The sequence below is a fragment of the Canis lupus genome, chromosome 38 (genome assembly GCF_048164855.1).
Source record: "Canis lupus baileyi chromosome 38, mCanLup2.hap1, whole genome shotgun sequence".
NCBI classification, from domain to species: Eukaryota; Metazoa; Chordata; class Mammalia; order Carnivora; family Canidae; genus Canis; species Canis lupus.
The window spans coordinates 7,406,956-7,429,757 of record NC_132875.1 but is presented as its reverse complement, the minus strand read 5'-3'; the positions used below and the strand labels follow the sequence as shown (position 1 = coordinate 7,429,757).

The window sequence follows — 22,802 nt, the reverse complement described above, 5'->3', positions numbered from 1 at the left end:
GAGCTGATGAGAGAGATGGAGGCACCACCACCCCTCATTCCCACCCTCCTTAGCCCGCACCCCCAAACAGAGGGTGTGAAGTCTGGAAAACAGCTGGCACATGGGATTCACTACAGAGCCATACTCTATTTGCAAGAAGCAGGACAGTGTGACATGAATGAGGACAGGAGTAGATCTAGAACTGTCTCAGCCTTGAGAGACTGGAATCACCAGCCAGAACAATCAACAACACACTTGAATTTGGGGACCCTACATATGGCCCAGGAAATACTCTAAAGCAGGTAATCTAGATGATCGGGGACACACTGCCTGTGCAGAATCATGCTGAGGTCCCAATCTGCCTTTTGGGTCTTGGTAACCCTGAGCAAGATGCACAGCATCTGAGCCCTGGTCTCCTCATCTGTAAAATGGGATCCATTCATTTAGTAATTTATGAAATGTTTTCTCACTGCCTCCTGGCTCCAGGCACTTATTATCCGCACATAGTCAGAAGAGACAAAGCTCCAGCCCTCTCACGGCCCATGGTCTACTGGGGGAAATAGGTAATAAACAAAGAAAACACAGAGATCCATGCCAAGTAGTGTTATGTTCTATGAAGAAAGACAAAGCAAGTTTAGAGGAGAGGCAGTGGTAAGGGTGATTCTTTACAGAGTGTTCCAAGACGACCTCTCCAACAATATTACATGGATGTGCGGGACAAAAGTGCTTTGGGGAGAAGGAAAAGCCAAGAGCCCAGGACCTGAAGACAGACATGAGGCTGGTTGGTTCAGAAATAGAAAGCTCAGTAATACCTTCTTCACTAGGCTCTTCTGGAAGTTGAATGAGGTTAGTAGTGTCGTTACTTCATATGAACATACATATGATTTCATTTTTCTTAGGAGCTTGGGCAGATGACTCAAAGCAGAGCAAGGAGAAAGGAGAAGAAGACAGGCCACAGTCTTATGCATATCCACATAAGACGGGAGACCTGGTGTGAAGCCAGTGGGATACAGGCAGTGGCCCAAGTTTCTGCTCCAGGCTCTGCTACTTCCAATGCTGTGACTTCAGGTAAGTCACAGTTTTGTGGGATCTCAGTCTACACATCTAATAAAGCAGAAGGACCACACATGTATTAAATACTGATGTTCATCTTCACTGATCAGTAACCTATTTCTCACTGGAACTAGTCATGTATTTCTTTTAGTCCTCACAACACTGCTGCGAGATAAGTCTCATTTTACAGATACTCTGAGGTTCAGAACAATTAAGTAACTTTCCCAAGAACACGCAGGGATATAAAAGAGAAAACAGAATATTCGAGCTCCAAAAATTGGAAATTATTTAATCTCATTATCCTCCCTTTTTTAAAATGTTTTATTTAAATTAAATTTAGTTAACAGGGGATCCCTGGGTGGCGCAGCGGTTTAGCGCCTGCCTTTGGCCCGGGGCGCGATCCTGGAGACCCGGGATCGAATCCCACATCTGGCTCCCGGTGCATGGAGCCTGCTTCTCCCTCTGCCTATGTCTCTGCCTCTCTCTCTCTCTGTGTGTGACTATCATAAATAAATAAAAATTAAAAATAAATAAATAAATAAATAAATTTAGTTAACATAAACTGTATTATTAGTTTCAGGAATAGAATTTAGTGATTCATCAGTTGCATATAATATCCAGCGCTGATTACTTCAAGTGCCCTCCTTAATACCCGTCACCCAGTGACCCCATCCCCCCACCCACCTCCCCTCCAACAACCCTCAGTTTGTTTTCCAGAGTTAAGAGTCTCTTATGGTTTGCCTCCCTCTCTCTTTTTATCTTATTTTATTTTTCCTTCCCTTCCTTTATTTTCATCTGTTTTGTTTCTTAAATTCCACATGAGTGAAATCATATGGTCTTTGTCTTTCTCTGACTTATTTTTATTTTGCTTAACATAACACCCTGTAGCTCCATTTATGTCATTGCAAATGGCAAGAGTTCATCCTTTCTGATGGCTGAGTAATATTCCATCATATATAAATATAAATATATATAAATATATGTATATGTATATACCACATCTTCTTTATCCATTCATCTGTTGATGGACATTCGAGCTTTTACCATAGTTTGGCTCCTGTTGACATTGCTGCTACAATCATGGGGAGCATGTGCCCCTTCCAATCACTATGGTTGTATCCTCTGGATAAATCCCTACTAGTGCAATTGTTGGGTCATAGGGTAGCTCTATTTTTAACTTCTTGAGGAGCTTTCATACTGTTTTCCAGAGTGGCTACACCAGTTTGCATTCCCACCAACAGTATAAAAGGGTTCCCCTTTCTCCACATCCTCACCAACATCTGTTGTTTCCTGTGTTGCTTATTTTAGCCATTCAGACTGGTGCGAAGTGGTAACTCATTGTGGTTTTGATTTCTATTTCCTTAATGCTGAGTGATGTTGAGCATTTTTTCATGTGTCTGTTAGCCAGTTGTATGTCTTCTTTGGAGAAATGTCTGTTCATGTCTTCTGTCCATTTCTTCACTAGATTTTTTGTTTTTTTAGGTATTGAGTTTGATAGGTTCCTTATAGACTTCATTATTCTCAAATCTAACATCAATGTAATCCTTTCTTCAAATGAAATGTTTCCTGAAAGCACACTGAATAATGTGATACAGATTTAGAGGTTTTGTTGTGCTGGGGGAAGGGGTCCAGCCTTGCCTATGAGATATCCACCTTCATCTTCCAGCAGATCTCGATGCTTAAGTTCTTGTGGGCTATGATTGGAAAACTCATGTAATTTGATCCTTCCTTTGCCACAAAACACTGGAGCCCAGGGACATGGTCACTACAACAGAGCTTCAGGGAAAAGGAAGGAACAGAAAGAGAGACCAACTAAATTGGTCAAATGATGTGCATGCAAAAAAGAAAGGTTAAAAACCACCCTCACAGGTTTTCCCCCTCACAGTAAGGAATGGGGAGACAAACTGTATCCAAAGAGCAGAGCTGGGGATGGTGAGCAGTGTGAGTGGGTGAACTCAGTGCCTGCCACCTTGCTCAGCCTACCACATTTAAAACATGTCTGCCATGAGTCATCCCACTTAAGATACCAGGTTGATGGATCTCAATGCAAGGCTGATGCAGGAAGAAAGTTCACAGCAAACAAGTAAGTGTGCCATTTGTAACAATGATTTGCATGCATAGAGTACTGTGCTGTTTACAAAGCACTTTTCATGATCTCATTTGCATTCAAAGGCTTGCTGGTCAGGGTGCCCTGGGCAGGGATGATGATGCCCTGGAGAAATGTCATACTTAGTCTGTGAGAGATGCAGGGCACATCCCCAGAAACACCCTGAAACAATGAATCCAGTCCAGGCAGGGTGGGCTTGGGGACACTCACCTGGCTGCAATGAGGATCTAGTGAATATGTCCATCAGTTGCTCATCTCCATTCTCACAGTTTGAGGCTTAATCCTGGACTCCAGCCAGGCAGCTCAAATCTTTGGTCCCTGGGCCTCAGGCAGCAGTGAGCTCAAACAATTTTACAATCTAAGGAGTTCAAAGTAGTTATGCTACCTGGAAGGAGACAGGTAGGTGTAGGCCATGAGAGGAGAGGGTGGTCTTGCCATAGGCATTGGGACCACTGTTGGGGTATAGATAAAAGAGCAGTCTCCTGACCCACTGACAGTGTCACAGACAAATTCAGAGAGGGACTCCAGCCCCAGCGGGAACAGGTGGGCAAAGAGATGTCAAACTATATAGAACACAGTCTATAGAAAAGACTGACAGGTAAAGCATACAGATGACCTGCCATCTTGGTTCTTCCTGGCCTCACCCTTGATGCTGTTGTTACCCTTCCTGCCCTGGACAGAGTAGGCTGGTGACAGAGACAGGGGGAACCTGCAGTGTCTCCCTGGAGAGGGCACGGGCAACAGCCAGTACCAGGACAAGAAGCACTCACAACTTGCTTTTGGTTTCTGCCTACAAAGTTCTCAGACTCCCGGGGTCTCAGACAGATGGCCCTGCTGGCCACATTTGCAGCCTCCTCCAAGCATCCCCGTGCTGGTCCGAGGGCCTTGGCTCCCCATCTGAAACGTGGCTCTAATTGCTTCACCACTCCACAACATCCTTTCCCTTCCTGCTGCTGATTAATTTTACTCATTTTCCTCCCTTGGCAACTCAGCTATTGTAAGAATACTCTGGAGCGTTCCATCTGTCTTGGGTTTGTGGTAAATAATAAGCTGGCTCTTCAGACATTCTCATCACCTTCTGATCTCAAGGACCTTCTTTTGAATTCCAATGTGGAGTGGAGAAATGAGGACTTATCTCAGGGACACAGGGCCCTGGAGTTAAGGACAGAGATGCAAGGTCACTTTGCAAGGGAGCCAGTGACTCCTGGTTAAACCTTATCTCCGTACTCAGAAGCAACAATCTCTTCTCCCTTTGGGTGGGCAAATCATGAAGTAAAGTGGACCTCAACCCTGGATACTAATTAGAATTATCTGGTATGGTTTTTTTAAAAAACAATGTCCAGACCCCACACCCTTCTTGACCAATTCAATTTGAATAGCTGGGACTTGGGCCCCTGTGTTCATACTTTTAAAAAAACTCTCCAGATCATTATAATGGATAGGAAATTACCTATTGACAAATCAACTCTTCAAGGAATCCCACTCATCCCAGCCTATGTGTTATTTCCTTCCCATCCCTCCATTAATTATTGAATTTACAATTACACAGTACAATACAAAGCATGTCCACATATGTATTTCACTATGCAAATCAGGTGATCCTCCATCACACCTGTGAAGGGAAGGGACTGAGTCCTATTCAGCTTAGCTCTACCATCTTGCCCAATATCTAGCATGAGATGGATATTCAATGTCTGTTGAATAATTCTATAAGATCGTTTTAACTTTATGATCACACTTTAATTATTTATTATCATGATTGTATGGTTGAGAAAACTGAGGCCAAGTGAAGAGAGATGTCTTTGCCCAAGATTGTACAGCCAGTAAGAGCAGAGGTCGGGAATGGCACTGAGATATTTTGAGTCTGGCATGATTTCCAAAGTGGGCCCTCTCTTTATTCTTTGCCCAGGTCTGCCCATGGCCTGCCATTAACCTTAACACTGTCCTTCAGGAATAGGAAGGTTGTTAAGCTCCAGGTCACAGCTCAGAGAAGCACCAAGGGCACTGGCCACAGTCAAGGAGCAGAGCTGGGGTGCCCCAGACAGAACAAAGAGCCCCCGAGTCTAGCCTCAGGGCTGCGGTTAGATAGGAAAGAAAGCAGAATGAGTAAATCTGGATCCTATACTTGACCACAACCATCTAGGTTGCGGATAACGAGGGTTGCAGCAGTGATGGCAAGAATGAGGTGCTGAATCATTGCCCTTCCATCGATAACTCAAGGTCTCTGCTCTGTGATGGCAAGCAGAGTCCCCCAACAGGCAGGCTTATTGAAGAAGCTCCACAGAAGGAGAGTTATAGCCCATGGATCCCCTAATGTCCTCAATTTCCCCTTTGAAAAGTGAACACTGGCACTTTGATAGGGCCCTGCTTTGAAAGATGGTAAAGTGTTCTGGGAGAGAGTGGGGGATAGTGCAGTGGTTCCCAATATATGGCCCTTGGACCAACAGCATCAATATACCCCAGATGTGCCCAGCAATCTGTTTTATCAAGTCCTAAAACATTATACTGAGTGAAATAAAGAAAACACAAAAGACTATGTAATCTATGGTTTCATTTATATGAATTTCTAGAAAACCAAAACTATACAAACAGAAAGAAGATCAGTGGTTTCTTGGAGCCAGGCACCAGGAGAGGCATTAACTCCAAAGACATCCACAAGATCTCTGGACTGAGGAAAATAGTCCATATCTTCATTGTGTTGGTGTTTACAAATTAGTATATGATTCCAAAATCCATCAAATGTATATTTAACATGGGTGAATTTTACTGTGTATAAATAATGCATAAAACATCATACCTAATGACATCATATATGACATAAAAAACATAATATTTAAAAGGCTGGCCAAATCAACCCTAGAGTGGGACATTGATATTGAAGAAGATGATGTGAACAGGCTGGTCAGGATGACCTCTAACCGGGAGCCAAATTCCAAAGCCTGGGTTACATGTCCTGCTGCTCCCACCCCAGTTCTGAAAGTTAGTTTAAATATGAACAATAAAAACAGAAAAGATTTCAAATTCAAAATTACACATATCAATGAATATTTGTAAGTCTGCTTTGGGTTAGTCCCTACCGTGTGTGTGTGTGTGTGTGTGTGTGTGTGTGTGTGTGTGTGTGAATCCTAGCCATTGGTCTTTTCTGAATGATCTGCTTCTAGCTCTGGAAGTGGGGATGACTTTAATTCAAAATATTTGAGTAAGTGCTATTGTGCTTTAACTTCAGAAGAGTTATTGGTGGAAATGTTCTTTAGGTATCAACCAAAGACACTCTAAAAAGGGACCTTGCCTTCTTCACTTTTGCTCCCTCTGCATTCAGCAAAGTCCTTATCACTCTGGAGGTTTTTAGTAAATGTTTAATAAATAAATAAAAACCTACCTAAACACCTAATGACACAGGAAAGGCAATTGGGTCTAAAGACAACCTGTGCCTGGACCTATTTCCAATGCAATTATTTATTCATTCTTTCAACAAGCCTCCCCAGTAAACAGACGAGGTGCTGAGGTTACATACATTCATAAGACAAGGCTTTCACTCTTACTGAACCCACACTTAGCACCCACATGGGATTCCCTAGGCTGAGCATCCTAACAAAAGGTATGAGGAGAATGACTCCAGTGAATGGTCCTGAGGCATCCAGCTCTATAGCAACATACTGCCATTTCCTTCCAGAGAGAGCTTTCCAAGCATTTCCTTTTCCTCTCTCAAAATTAGATTCCCTTCTGATGCCCTCATAAAGCCAATGACTCTAGTAAAACTGGAAAAAGAAAAAAAGAGAGAAAGAAAGAAAGAGAAAGAAAAGAAAGAAAGAAAGAAAGAAAGAAAGAAAAAAGAAAGAAAGAAAGAAAGAAAGAAAGAAAGAAAGAAAGAAAGAAAGAAAGAAAGAAAGAAAGAAAGAAAGAGACAAGGAACAAGGAGCTATCCAAATCAATAAAGTTTCTCCCCCCTGAGAATCTAAATGCCTCTCCAAAATACTGCAAGGAAACTGCAGGCATAGAGAAAATAGATTCTATTTCTTGGTCTAAGAAGTGTCACTCTGGAATCCACTGCCTTGGTGAGATAAGCTCTGCATTGGCGAGGGACTGGAGCGTGCCAGGAAATTGAGGACGGAAGGGTATTTTCCCAAGCTGTATTAACACTTCTTCTCTTGCTTTGCAGAGATTAGAACTTTTATCACTAGCTCACACACCTAAAAAAATGTATTAAGCTGTAGTTTTTTAGGACAGAATGGACCCAAATTGTTCCCTTTCTCAGGATGCAGTGAGATGATGCGGATGAACACTGACAAGGAATCCAAACCCCACTAAACCAAAGCTCTCCCACGTTCCGATGGGGGCATCTTCTCACGATGAGCAAAACTCTGGCTCAGGATGGATTTATAGAAATGTCCATTTTTAGGAATGGAATCAACGGGTCCCCTTTGCCCCTGGCTGACCGGCCTCTGGGCAGAAGAGAAGCAGCAGTTGTCAAGACAATGCCAACTGAAAAAGGGCAGTCCCGGAAGTTAGAGCATGCTGCTACAGGAGGGAAGAAGGGGATCCAGAATCCCAGTAGGCAGGACACAGGGGCAGACAGGAGTCAGAGATGCTAGCTGCTGGCAAAAGGAATGAAAAGCCAGGCCAAGATGCTGTGAACAAGGACACAGTGATTCTGAGGCAGTCCCTCTAACTAGGGCCTGGGCTCACAGCCATTCTCTTCCCTAGGCCACCTCCCCCTCACCCGCCTGACCTGGAGCATCTGTGCTCTCACCCAAGCAGGGGAGAATCCCAGGGGCTATCAGCCTGAATCTTTGGGTTCTGTGTGATGATACAGCAAGGCCCTCCTGAGCAGGGACAATGTCCTAGTGTTTTCTGTTTCCCCAGCTCCCGGCCTGCTAGAGAAGGAGGGACCCAACTGCCATTTCAAGTGCCCCCATAACACCCATGCTGGTGCATAGACAGGTAAGGATGCTAGACAAGGTATCTGCCTGCTGGCCCAAGCCTTGGCAGAGATCTCCAACTGCCAGTTACCCATCTACTGCCTGCTTGAACTTCTGTGAATTAGAGACCTTGTTTAGGGCTGAAACAAATTAAGTAGACTTTAACTATCTACGAGAAACAATTAAGTATCCCAGAACAGCACCAAGTTTGGGGATCTGATTAGAAAAGGGGCCTGCCATCTTTTCCTAGAATTAGCAGTTTTCCAAGCAAGAAACAAACAAAAAATCATGGTCAGGGTTGACTCAGTCCACAGGGGCAATTCCTACTAAGTGTGGGTCACTATGCCAGGGACAGGGGAATTACAAAGGAAAGGGGGTGCCTTGGAGTTTGACTAGTCTCAGAGTTAGTCCAGAGCAAGGAGATATTACCCCAGGCCGGGGAATCAAGAGGGTCTCCCTGGGGAAAATGAGATTTAGAATGAGTTTTTCAGGATGAGCAGAGATCTGGCCAGTAGACAGGAAGGAAGGGAAAGTGTAGATGTGGGAAGCCATGAGAGCCAAGGCACACCTAGGGGAACTACAGACAGAAGTTGGGAAAGTTGGAAGAATGTCCAAATGTGGCAGCCTTGAAGGTCAGTCTGAGGAATTCGGACAGAGAGCTACGTGCCAGCTAATACCAAACGAGAGCCAGACAAGTCCAAACACTATCGCCATCTGCATTTCTGTAAGCGTTTCTGTCCCTACATTGATGACAATTTCCAGGTTTCAGAGAACTATTAGAGTCTTCAGTTCTCCAAGACCTAGAAAGCACACCTCTCATTGTAGAAGTCAACCTCCTCCCTTTCTTGAAGGTTTTGAGAGGTATCAGCAACCAGAGAAAAGGCAAATTCCTAGAAATAAGCATCTCTTTGGACACATTGGAACAAAAAAGAAAATGCTAAGAAAGGAGAAGGAAGAAACCTGTATCAAAAGAAGGAAAACAACATTACAAATTCAAATGGCATATAAAAAGATATCTACCACTCAAAGACAACAGGACAGAAGTATGACCACAATTGAGTAACTATTGAAACAGGCCAGAGCTGAAGGGACCACAGTTGTCACGAGATAGCATTAGAAGGTGAAGGAAAATGTATTCCTTTCCCATGACTTCCATAACAAATTATCACAAATTTGGTGGCTTAAAACAACAAAAATGTATTCTTTGAGAGTTCTGGAGGCCAGAAGTCCAAAATCAAGGCATCAGCAGGGCCCATCACCCTCTGAAGACTATGGGGTTGGGGTTTCTTCCTCATCATTTCCAGTTAGGGTGACCCTGGTGTTCCTTGGCCTGTGGCTGCCGGACACCAGGCTCTACGTCCATCTTCATGTAGGCTTCTCCAATGTGCCTACATCTCCTCTTCTGTATCTTTTAAGGACATTGGTCATTGAACTTAAGATCCATCTAAATAACCCAGAATGATCTCTCCAGATCCTTTACTGAATTACATTTGCAACAATTCTTTCTCCAAATAAGATCATATTCACAAGTTCTTCATTCTAGGGGTTAGGACATAGACATATCTTCTGGAAAACCGTCATTCAACTCACTACAAAAAATATACTTCAGTTCTTCTCCATTTTCTGGGTTTCAACTAGATTGTACTTGGCTTTGTTTCCATTAATAGAAGAGAAAAATGAATAAGAAATACAATCTTTTCTTATTGGCAGGCTCCTGATTGCCAGGGAACCTGCTAAACCTCCTGAAAGATATATCAAAAATGGTTACCCTTCTAGCTCAGATAAATTGTTGCACTCGTGATGTCCAACAGGATCTTGGGAATGGGCTGTAAAGTGTACGCTTAGCTTAAAAGTTTACAACCAGGATTTCTAGTCTGCTTCTTACCCCCCTTCACATCATTCAACATGCTTTGTGATCCAAATGCCTCTTCCTCCTAACTACCCATTACAGCTGTTATCCAAAAGGGCAGAAAGTGGGCATGCATCCTGCCAGGGTTTCTAGTTCCTGCTGACATCCTCAAAAGGCAGTTTTTAAACTTTCATCAAACACAGTGGCCTCCAAATACCAGATTGCAGAGCAGTGCTGGTGTGGCTTCCTAAGAATCACCAGAGAAGGTTGTTAAAAATTCACATTCTCAAGTCTACTGGAGATTTTTACTAAGGTGTGGAGTAGAGCCTATGACTTTATATTTTTAACAACCTCCTCAGGTGATTTGGATGGGTACAATGTTGACATACTTTGACAGTATACAGATGTTACCTAAATCCTATGAAATGAATGCAGTGGGTCTCATGAGCCTTCAGTCCCTGTCTCCCCCTTGCTTGTTCCAGCACACTGGCCTCTTATTGTCTCCACACATTTCCTCTGGCTCCTTCATCTCTGCTGTTCCCTCGGCCTGGGACAGTCCTCCTAGCTATCTGTATTTCTTACTCCTTCACTATTTCAGACCTCTGCTCCAGTGTCACCTCCTAAGACTCCCTACTCTGACTACTCTATACAGCAAAATGTACACTCAAATGCACATTCATCACTCCCTAACCAATTACCCTACTTTATTTGTCAGAGTAATAATTAGTACCTGTAAGTTTATATGTGTATTTATTTGTACTTTTCTGTCTCACAAGAAATGTAAACTCTGGGGATCCCTGAGTGGCTCAGCAGTTTGGCGTCTGCCTTCGGCCCAGGGCGTAATCCTGGAGACCCAGGATCAATCCTGCGTCGGGATCCCTGCATGGAGCCTGCTTCTCCCTCTGCCTGTGTCTCTGCCTCTCTCTCTGTGTCTCTCATGAATAAATAAATAAAATCTTAAAAAAAAAAAAAAAGAAATGTAAATTCCCTGAAAGCAGAAATATTGTTCACTTATTAGTTTTTCTTTGCTGTTTATATGCTGTCCTGGTGTCTACAACAGCACCTAGAAGGTATTGTATTCAATAAATATTAATGGATTAATAAACAGAAGAATGCATCTCTATCTACCACAAACAGTTGGTAAGAAGCCCAACTTCTTAAAATATCTTCAGAAATTTAGATAAGATAGAATGCCTTAGAGGGCTTCTAGCTTAAGAAAGGAGAGACAGAGAGAAGACAAGCTAATGCTCTGTATTCTTAACCTTAAAGAGTGGGTCCCTCAATTCTGGTTGAGTTATTAAACCTTCATCGGCAGAGTGAAAATGAAAGAACTCAGTTCTGAGATTCTGGAATTTCTCAGCATATCCTGGGGGAAGTTGCTGTTCACAGAAGAGGGGCCAGAAATGAAAACCAGAGAAGTAGACAAGGGAAACATGTCCATTCTCCAAAACTATCCTCTCTGCCCCCTGAAGCATCCAGAACATTGGGGAAGGAGGCAGCCATATTCAGTCCTGAGATCCTGGGGCCAGTTCCAAGCCTAGAGGAAAGATTGGTCCAGCTTTCAAAACATGGAGCCAAGAGAACCACAAAAGCAGCACCCAGAGATGATGGGATGACAGAATCAAAGAGATGCACAGATTAAGTAAAGTGTAACTCAAAGGGACTAGACGCAGAGAGAAGACCAGGCTCCAGGCTACACAAATAAAGGAATGAGGGAGAATAAGCCAGTTCAACAATGTGGAGATAAGTAAGAGTCAAAAAGGTCCCCATGGGGCCCTGAAAGTTAGAGACAGGGACATTTCAGATAGGAAGAAGGTTGTTAAAGCACTGAGCCACTTTGGACAATATTGGCCATTGCCAAAACACAGCCATGACATGTTGGTAGACAATCAGAAGACTTCTACAACAATCTCACTTAAAGAAAATATTTTTGGCAAAAAAAGTGGGAATCAAAATGAAGGAAAAGTTTGGAAAAAAATAATAATTCTAACAATTCTAAATGATACATATAAATCCATTAAATCCAAAAATGTAAATGGTATTATAAATTGCATTAATTGGAGACCACTGGGTGGCTCAGCAGTTGAGTGTCTGCCTTCAGCTCAGATGGTGATCCTGGGGTCTGGGGATGGAGTTCCACATCTGGCTCCCTATGAGGAGTCTGCTTCTCCCTCCACCTATGTCTTGCCTCCTTTCTCTCTCATGAATAAAATCCTTAAAAAAAATAAATTGCATTAATTGTAAATGGACTAAATTCTCAAGAGAGATGCTGTTAGACTGTAATTAAAAAAAAAAAACTCAGGTTCTATTTACAAGAGACCCATCAAAATACTAAATAAAATTTGAAAGTAAAGGATAGAAGAAGATACTTTAGAGTTATTAAAACCTAAAAAATGCTGGGAAACTATTGTCCTTAGACATAAGACAACATCAGTGACAAAATAGGTTACTTCAAAATGAAAAAATGTTCTATTCATAAAAAAGATAATTCTCTTTCTTTTCCCCAAAGCAGGCCACCCCCAAACAAGATTTCAAGGCTAAAGATTATTGAATCTTCCCCTAAATTAACTGAATTCAACTATTTGGGTTTATGTTGACACAGACTGTAGTATTTTTTAAAAAATAAATTGACTACTTTTACCATAAAATTTTACATAATCTTCATATAAACAAAATGCTCTAGTAGTTGATAAAATAATCCTGACCTATTTCCACCACTAACCTTCTATCTTTAAGAAGCTAAAAACTCAACAAGATCGGGATCTCTGGGTGGCGCAGTGGTTTAGCGCCTGCCTTTGGCCCAGGGCACGATCCTGGAGACCCGGGATCGAATCCCACATCAGGCTCCCGGTGCGTGGAGCCTGCTTCTCCCTCTGCCTGTGTCTCTGCCTCTCTCTCTCTCTCTCTCTCTGTGACTATCATAAATAAATAAAAATTAAAAAAAAACTCAACAAGATCTACAAACAAGGAGCTAAAAACTGCTCTCAGACCAAAAATATTTCCTATTCTGGCTACTGAGTAATTGTAATACAACAGAATCGGCATTTCAAGCTATTAACTATCTTCAGTCAGACCCAAAAAATGCATTGTATAGATATAAAATATTATTAACAATTCTGTGGATTTGTACAAGTATACGTGAGAAAAACAGACACAGTCAAATTTATCAGGACCCAGGAGAACAATTAGATCCAGAGAAATCAATACAGTATAATTTTCTCTTGTAGAGTTTTTTCATACACACTGCATTAGAGTGGTTTTTACCAAATTAAAATTTCCAAAATAGATGACAGTATATAGTACAAATTATAAAAACCACTGGTGTAATGGAAAGACATTTCATGATAACGAAATTAAACCACTCAATCATGAGGCTGATAATAAAGACAGAGAGGCCGGGCAACAAGGCAGATGGTCAAAAGATAGTTACATGGTATCTGAAATGAGAGGTACTTCCTAACAGCACTGGCTAGAGAAGACTTCACAGTGACTGGCTCATTTACCAGCATGCGAGGAGCTTCTAGAGGGGCTTCAGCACTTCTGTCCGGTAGAATTTCCAAAGCAACCTGGATTTGTAGAGTAGCTTTATTTTCCATGATGAGATTCCTTAGACATGTAACTAAATATAATTTCATTTTTATAGTTTTGTGAGACTTTTTGTTAAACAATTCACAAATCAAAAAAAGCAAAAATAAATAAATAAAACTCTGGCCAACCACAGAATCTATGTTTTATTTCACAGCCTATGGTTATTTTAAATCATAGCAAAAGGTATCAATGGCACATCTGAAGACTTAGATCTCTGGATAACTTTCAATACTCCCTGTAGAAATACAGCCACTACATTGCTATAGATTCACCAGACATGAAAGTTGGAAAATTCTCTAATGCTTACCCTGATCCTCCTTTACATTATCCAAGGCACCTAAGAGCCAATCCTTTTTTAAGTATGCTTTTTTTTTAGGGGTGCCCGGGTGGCTCAGTTGGTTAAGTGTCCAACTCTTGACTTCAGCTCAGATCATGATCTCAGAGTCGTGGGATTGAGCCCCAAGTCGGGATCTACTTGTCCCTCTCCCATTGCTCATGTCACATATGCATGGGTGTGCTCTTTCTCTCAAATGAACAAATAAAATCTTTTTAACATACGCTGCCAACAAATAGTATCTTGAAAATTTTAGCTATGTATTAGAATTTTTAAACTGATTAAAATTCTCACAGATGAGTCTTTCTTGGGTTCACATAAGTTTTCTAACTTTCTATATATAATGGTTGGAAGCAATGGGTTTTTCTGGTTTTACCAACCTCTAGCTGTAAGTCAGTTTTTGGATCACTTCCCTAAGCATCAGCTACCTCAGGTATAAAAAAAATAGGAGGGGGAGCATGAATAATAGTCCCACAATTCAAAAGTGAGAACTGAAGGAAATCATCCACTGAAAATACGCAAGACAGTTCCTACAACACTAAGTTCTTCATGCATGTCACTGTCACTGTCAGCCACCACCACCAGCAGCACATCAGCCCTGCACCAAGCTGGTACCACCCCTCTGCATCAAGCCCTCACCGCCCCCACATCTTACCCAGGTCCCCTTGGTCTCTTCTTCTGCAGGTTGAATCATAACACCTTCTCTCAAATGTCCTCAAATATTTTAGCTCCTCCACTTCTCGAGTGGCGTTTGTTCATTGCACATGTGTTTTAGAGAGAAAAATAACCATATTATCTTGTGCCGAGTCTTCCAGGCAATGCCGAGTCTGCACTTCCTCTTATATTTCATTTCAGGGCCATCCCCGATCCATAATTCTAATGGAGTCATAAATAAAACATCTTGTATGGGTTACACCTGATGTTAGATGACTTTAGATTATCCCCTGAAAATCTGTGTATAAATTACTTAATTTTCAAATGGCAGTTATAGTTTAAATATACCAAGACAGGTGATATTTAATGTACCCTACAGTAAATTACTTTGCAGAGCAAAGCATTCATCTTTAATATGATCATTCGTTCCTTAATCTGTTTTGTAAGCTGAATTTTTTATTTATCATATTTGCTTAAAGCATGACCTCTCTGTAGATTTTATCACTTAATTGTATATTGTGCCTGTATTGTAAAGCGTATTTACTTTTAAATCTGTCTTAATGCCTTCTCTCTCCCTCCAGCTGTTGGCATCTCCATCTTGGACCAGTGGGGTTACTAGAAAGACAATTGAGACCATTGGCATTTCAGATACTAAACCTACAATAGAAACCAGTGGAACAGATGATTTAAGAGGTTTAGACTAAGTCTCTGTTGATAAAAGCCAAGCTTTCAGAGAATTCCAATTCAGTCTTCAAAACACATTTCTTGGGCGAGAGCCAGCACTATAATTGTGTTTAAGAGTATGATGATTGTGCCATTTCCATCTATTTTGCATAAATTTAAATAACGAATGCAAGTGGCCCTAACCCCACATATGTAACAATTAGCTCAATTAATTAGTACAAATGTATTCCAACTCTGTATTCCAGGCATGACAGACATGAAATGTCTAACAGGGTATGAAATCAACCGATTTACCTCCCAGATAATATTCCACAAAGACATACTGTGTGAGATTGTCTTCTATTCCTAGACACTGAAGAGTCAAAATAAATAATCTAACACTTAAGAGAAGACTACTCTGGCCAGAGAGTTGAGACTTTGAAAGCATGCCCAATGCAGCAGCAGCAGATTGGGGGCGCATGTATTGGGGTAAGGGGAGGGAAGATTGCTGGTTTAAGTAGCAGCAAGAAGGTGGTTCTGTAGGGGTGTAGAATCCAGTATTTCCATGAGCTCAAGAGTATGCAACCACAGACCAGCTTGATAAAAGACTCTACATGCATTAAGTTCTAACTGTGTGTGAAGCAGTTTGCAAAACACCAAGCCTGCCTTATCATCCCTGCTAATGCTCACACACTACCTCGGGAGTAAGCACACAAATCTCCACCGCTCAGAGGAAGGAACTGATAGGCCAGCTTGCCCAGTCCTAGGCTCCTTCACTTCCAACACAGTGCCTGGCACCCAGCTGGCACTCATTCTTTTGAATTTCAGGTTTAGCCTGTTTGTGAAAAAGTATCCACACGGACCTGAGTGAGTGGTCAGCATTTCCCCAGGAGGCAGGAAGCTCTTTTAAGAGTAAGGAGTATGCCGTAGAGATGCATCACACAGAGTGGCTGAAAACTAGCATGGGCTCTGAGGCTGTCGGGCTAAAAGCCTTGGCCACCTCTTCTTGGTTGTGTGGTCTTGGGCAAGTGACTCCTCCACACTTTCTTGCCTCATTTCCTTCACGGTAATAGTGACCAGGTTTGTTTTGAGAATGAAATAGAACAGTAGTACCCAGCTCTTAACATGTGTTCAGAAAAATATTTGAGTATAGCTTTTCCCAGAGAGAAGATCAAGGTCAAGGTAAAGTCGACTTCCAAAAACTTTCTCAGTTTCGAATGAAAGTTTTGATCTAGTGTCTCTTTAGCTACCAATGGAAAGGACTAAAATTGGGAATTTCGCTTGGAAGATGGAAGAGCAGACAGTAGAGAAATGTTGGTGCTGGCGTGGTGGGTGCTTGCTCCCCTCCAATGTGCCCTGAGAGTGGCACTCTTGCGCTTGTCCGCATCGCACACTTACCCAGTTGAGGGGCGCCGCAGGTGTCCCCCACATTCGTGTTCTTGGTGATGTTTACAGTATCCAGCATGGAGCCCACTGGAACAGGCTCACAAATGTTTCACTTATTTGTTCAGCCAACAAACATCTTTTAACATAGCCAACATGTGTGTCAGGCCCTGGGCTAGGTGTGGGAAGTAATACAGTGAGCATGCGGACATAATTATACATATTGAAGGCATGTCAGGAGACTGGCAGTAATGTAGGATGGCTCTCACACTCTCCTTCCTCTATCCTACTTCAGAGCTTGACTATCACACACACACACACACACACACACACACACACACACTACCATCACCACCACTACTGCTACCACCACCAGGAAGCCTTCCTGGCTTGATGCTCAGCTAGTCCTTGGCACAGTCCTCCTCGTTAGCAAAGAGCCCTACATAGGCCAGTTTCCAGAGACCTTCCCCACCCTGGACATCCGACCAGGCTCTTCCGGCTCCACCCTGGATATCCACTAGAGTTTTCCTTCATCCCTGCCCTCGGCACCTACCTGCGTCCCTCTTCATGAAAGTCTATTCCTTCCCTCACCCTGCCAGGTCAGCTAAGTCCCTTCCACTCCTGCTGTAGTCCTTAGTGAAGTTCAATCTCTCTCCCTTGCCTTTTCTACCAAGAGTCCAAACCATTTAACTTTAGCATCACCTTGGCCATGTGTGCCCAGGCCCTGAGCGGGGTCTTGAAGATACACAAAGCATAGGGCTTGACTCCAGCCTGTGTCTGGAGACAACTGAGGTTCTCAGGCTGAAAGCCCTGGTGGATCCACCACTTCTCAGTTGTGTGGTTGTAAGCAAGTGACTTATTTCCTGCAGGATGTAGCCCAGCCTTCATGAAGTGACTTGAGTGGTCAAAGCCAGAAGCCATGTGTTTGCCACCAGTGCTCCATGTTGGACCATTCTACTGGAGAAGAGCATTCTGGAATCATCAGCCCAACACACTGCTCTGAGTCCCAAGTCAACCTAGTTCCAAGAGGAAGTAAGACAATTCAATGGAAGAATCCAGGATGTGATTTTCCTTATCCTTCATGCTTTCACATTATAACATTGAATGTGCCAACTTTGACCCAAAAGTCTGAGGTTTGACTCCAGAACTTACTTTATATAGCAGCTGTTCATATCCAAAGTAACCCAGCAAAGGTGCTTCAGATGCTGTGAAACATGGAATATTTACTATTTTTATAGTTAGTCGCCACCCTATACACTCTAACAGTCAACTCTCCTAGGTTCTAAAAGTGATTTCCTTTTTCATATGGAGAAAGCCAAATATCCAAAAATTCACTATTTTCAGTGACTCTTTTCCCTTTTCAAAAACTGTTCCATTTGACCAGCAAAGGAGGGAGTGGAAGCTAGAAGTTGGGTGAGTGTGGCATCCGTGGTGTGGCTGCCACTCCCCTGGTGCCATCCTCCCTCTCCAGGGCACAGCTGTTACGAACTCTGCACGATGAATCCCATTACCTTATAGGGCAAGAATTCAGCTTTACAAAATAAATTTCACATCAATTCTCATTCATCCCTGCACAGGATGGAGCTTCTATTATATCCAGAGGCCTGAGGACAGGAGACAGAAGGGAGGGTACAGAAAAATGTGCACTGGATCATAGCCAATGCCCAGAGGCTACAAAACCCTCCACCCCTGGAAATCTGGTGGGGGGGGGGGGCCTCTGGCTCCATGGGCAAGGGGAGAGTGGTTTGATTCTTGCTTTGGCCTTGGTGCCCTGCAGCAGGGACAGTGAGGGGGGCTGGGAGGAGAAGGAGGCTCAAGGGAGTGCCAGGCAAGGCCATTCTCCATCAGGGATCAGATATCCACCTGGCAAGGCATCTAGCCCCCACAACCTTTTCCTGTTACATCCACCTTGGCTTGACCCACCTTCACCTCCCAAGAAACTTGGGTCAATGCTCCCTTTGGATAAACATCAACTACCCTGGCCTCCTACCCCAGCGTGTCCAGGGAGACATCCCCTGGCTTTCTACTCTATTTCCACTCCTAGGTGAAATTTCAACCACAGGCTGTGTTGCAGGAAAACATAGACTTCATCAGTAGAGACTCTGCAGCTGAGAATCCCTAGTGTCTCAGGGTGAGCAGCCCTGGCAGAGCCACCTGGATGTTGAGCAGTCCACCAGGCTCTGGTCCCACCTGCAACATTCCCCCTTTGCTGATACAAGTGCTGGGTCAGACCCCAACACTGATTGGTCTATGTGATATTGGATATTTCATCCAGGAGCTTAGGATCCTCCTCTTGAATCAGAAACTCATTTTCTAATTGGCTTTTTCCCCTGACAGTGGCCTACAACTTCATCCCTTCTGAATATTTGGGCTGTGGCCAGTGTTCTGAGTGTCCAGGGACTTACCTTTGTGTCTCTGCCAAAAAGGAGGCCCCTCCTTGTACACAGATGTCCAGCCTGGTATTCTGGGAGTGTCAGAAACTCAACACAAGTGGAATTCTGTATCTGCTTGTTCCTAATTATTCAGCTTTTTTGAGCCTCTGTCTCCTCATCTGTAAGGTAGGGATAATGTCACTTTATAGGGCTACTTGGTAATCAAAAGCAAGACTATGTGGGAAAGCAGAGAGCACAGTCCAGACATGCCACAGATATCTAGTAAATGCTACTTGACTCAGAACCCTTTTCCTGGCCATCAATGAGCATCCTCCAGAGTGTGATCGGAGAACCCCCGATGGAGGACGACGTGGGGACACTGGCAGGCTCTCCAGTGTCATCGGTTTACACACATCAGGCTGTGAGCAGGTTCACAAATTTCCCTGGGACATTATGTTCCCATCTTTCTGCATCCTTCTTGCTCATTTTACATAATATCATATGTTTAAGAGAAAAGCACTTGGTGAAAATTTTTATTAAATTTACTTTTCTTATGACTCAGCTCAGGAGGATCACGAGTAAGAAAGAATTGTTTTATTGGAGGTTTTATGACTTTAGTCTCCAACATTCGTAATAGCCTTATTACATATTATAGACACCTTCCATTTACAAGGAAAGATAACCCGGTTGACAACAGAGGCTTTACTTGATTACCCATTTGCCTCACATATGCATGTGAACATATATTTATTTTTATAAAATAATGTCTGTGTTTATGACGTTATGCCTTAAATATATGTGAATCTTTCATTCAAGATGAAAGTCACATGTTTGCAATGGTTTGAAAACCAAGATGCTTGCCTTTTGAGGGCTGCGTTCCCGCCATACTGGGGTTGGGGGGACTGTTGGGGGCTCCATCCCAAGCTGACTCTGCTTCTGGATCCCCTGGAAGATTGAACCCCGAAGTCTGCCACCTGCAGCTCATGATGAATTGGGGCCTTGGCATGTCAATCCTGCCGTGGTCAGCACTTTGGAGACTTTTGACTGCTTGCTTCATGGTTACATTCAAAAATCACTAAGATGAAAAAAAAAATCACTAAGATGGGATAAGAATGACCTGGACCCCTGAACCAGCAGGTTATCCAAGATCCCCAAGTGATTTTGCCCACATGGGGGGAGATGGGAATAAAGTGGCCCTTAGAGTAGACCCTTTAGGGCCAGCTCCTGGGTTTCCTCCCTCCTGTTCCAGAGCCCTCACAGAAAAGGCTCTTTATAAAGTGGCATTTAAAATATGTATAGGATTTGGATGATTGCAATGAGCAGGAAAAACACTCCATGCTGAGGTTTCAAAAACACAAGTTAATAATTCAATGCCCGATAATTAATTTACATGTTCACCTTTACCGCCTGACAAAGACCTAGAAGGCAGGTCCTAGAGGGGAGAGGAGACTCTATATCCTACAAGTCTTCTCTGCTCCCCAAAGCACCCAGCTCAAGGTTGGACACACAGTGAGTTCCTCATAAATATTATTAATTACTGTTCTGCATTTCACTCTGTGGGACACATATACACGCAGAAGGTGGGAATTTTGTGGTTAGCCATAAAGAGTGCTTTGTTGTTATGTCAAATAAGCATTTGAACACACTGAAATATAAGATCAAATTATGCCTTAATCACTGCCTGTTCTCAGACAGAAAGCCAACCAAAAAAGGGAATGATTCATCTTAAATCCACAATCAAAGAGACAGGATTTTTCTATTTTCCAAGCTCTACTCCGGAACTACAGTCCAGGATGGATGAGCATATTCAGACTGGATATAAACGAAATTGAAGGACATTGGCCACCAGAATTGAGTCTGGTGAACTGTATCTGGAAGAAATTGCTGTCTGGGGTGGTGTGTGTGTGAGGGGGCATCCCATGTTCTTAGGGTTGGGGTCATTTTCCATTGCAATCAGATTTCATTTCTCGTCTGGCATGCATTGTTCCTCACACATGGCATGCCCCTTTCTCCTTGCAAGGGTGAATTCTCAAAGCACACCATAAATTAATAATATCTGCCCTTCGTTGAGTATTTCACTATGTGCCTGTCATGATTCTTAAATTTTAAGTGCATTTCCTTGTGTAAGCTTGTCAGCGGTCTTCTAATGCAGATAACATTAGATCCAGTTTGTAGATTCAGAAACTAAGGCATAGTGAAGACAAGCCATTTGCCCAGTTTACCCTTTGTAACCAACTCACTAGGCTCCTTCTACCTCTGCCTGCATGGACACAGCCAGAGTACTGGCAAGCCAGTGCAAAAAAAAAATCTTTAACTTTATCTCCCTCGATTTCTCTATTCTCATGAGAATTTGTACAGGAAGTATGGAGTTAGAGAATTAAGCCTGGGTCTGATCCCCAAGCAGTGAGCAGCTAGCTGGCTCACTAGAGCTCCTTGACCTTTCCAGTGTTCTCTGCAGGTAAAGGCTGGGCTCTTCCCATTTAACGCAGAAATTCTCCAACTGTAGTCTCAGGACTACCAGCAGCTGCATCACCTGGGAAATATTACAAATACACATTCATAGGCCCCGCCCAGACCTACAGAATCTGAAACTGGGGGAGTAGAGCCCAGTAGCCTGTTTTTAAAGCCTTGCAGGTAATTCTGATGCATGCCAAGCTTGCAGAACCTCCGGTTTAGCATAATAGCAACCAGACCCAGAAAAAGGTTAGCCAGTGAAAATACTTGTGATTTTCATATTTGGAATCACAATATCCTAATATAAAATTGAAAGGGAATTTGGAGGCTTTCTAACTCAAGCCACTCACTTCACAACGTGGGAAAACTAAAGTTCAGAGAGGTAGAAACTGTTATTCCTTGTCACATAGCAGGATTGTGCCAGAACCTGAACCCGGACCCCCTGCTCCTGATTCTGAGTCATCTTCTGCAATCCCACTTCCCTTCCAGTTTCCAAATATACCCGCAACAACTGTTACTTCTCCTAAGTCTGTGTTTAGACATTGTCTAATAGTCTGTGAGCAGATAAAAGAAAAAATCTTTCTTCTGATTCTGAACATAAAGTACACTTTCTTTCTTTATATTTCTATTCTGCATCAATATTTATATACCCACAATTTTTAAAGCAATTTATCAAACATTTTATTCAAATTAGTATAATAATTTTACTTACTCTTTTATCTCATGGCTGGGCTAGAATTGAAGTTGTTACACTTTTAGGTTTTTATTATACATTTGCATAATTTTTTCTGAAAAACTGAGAACTGTGTTTCTTTATCTCTCAGCAGATAATCATCTCAGATTGCTCTAATCATGATGTGCTCAGCGACGCTGTTTGACTATCTTTGCTGAGCTGTGGGAAGCCATTTTTCTAAAACTCTTCATCCTTATAATCAAATCTACTCTTTCCCCACCCCCATATAGCAAGCCAGATGGCCAAACAAAAATTCAGTCCGAGTCACTGGTCTGTGAAAATAACTAGGTAACTGTCATTCAAGGGAATGAGTAGTTGTCAGAATTTTAATATTTCCATTTAAATATTTAGGATTTCATTGGTGAGTTATTTGCTGAGTTGCTTGCAGTTAGTATCCTTACTTGTTATCTTCTTCCTATGTGTTGGAGAAACCAGCTTGTTAAGAAGTAATCTTGACCACAGTCAATGCTAAAAATGCTCTGGACACCCAGAGCTGGGTGCCCTCCCACTCAAGTAGGAGATGTGGTCATGGCTCTTCAGTAGGGTCACCAGAGGTTTATCTTCACAGAGGCCACCAGCTTTTCTCTTCAACCTATTTTAAACTGTCTTCATTTCAAAAATGCAATTAAGTACTTGCCATCCAAATTTTAAGAAGGCATCATGAATAATCTCAGAGAGTTAAAATAATGTTATGAATCTACGCTGTAGGAGCTC

General features: G+C 42.6%; 1 long non-coding RNA gene across 1 annotated transcript; it reads left to right on the top strand.

Moving 5' to 3' along the window:
• Positions 1-16: 16 nt before the first annotated feature.
• Positions 17-18,044, top strand: LOC140626706 (uncharacterized). Its single transcript, XR_012025745.1, has 3 exons — positions 17-281; positions 879-1,047; positions 17,399-18,044. It is a non-coding gene; the product is annotated as an uncharacterized lncRNA (long non-coding RNA).
• Positions 18,045-22,802: the final 4,758 nt, after the last annotated feature.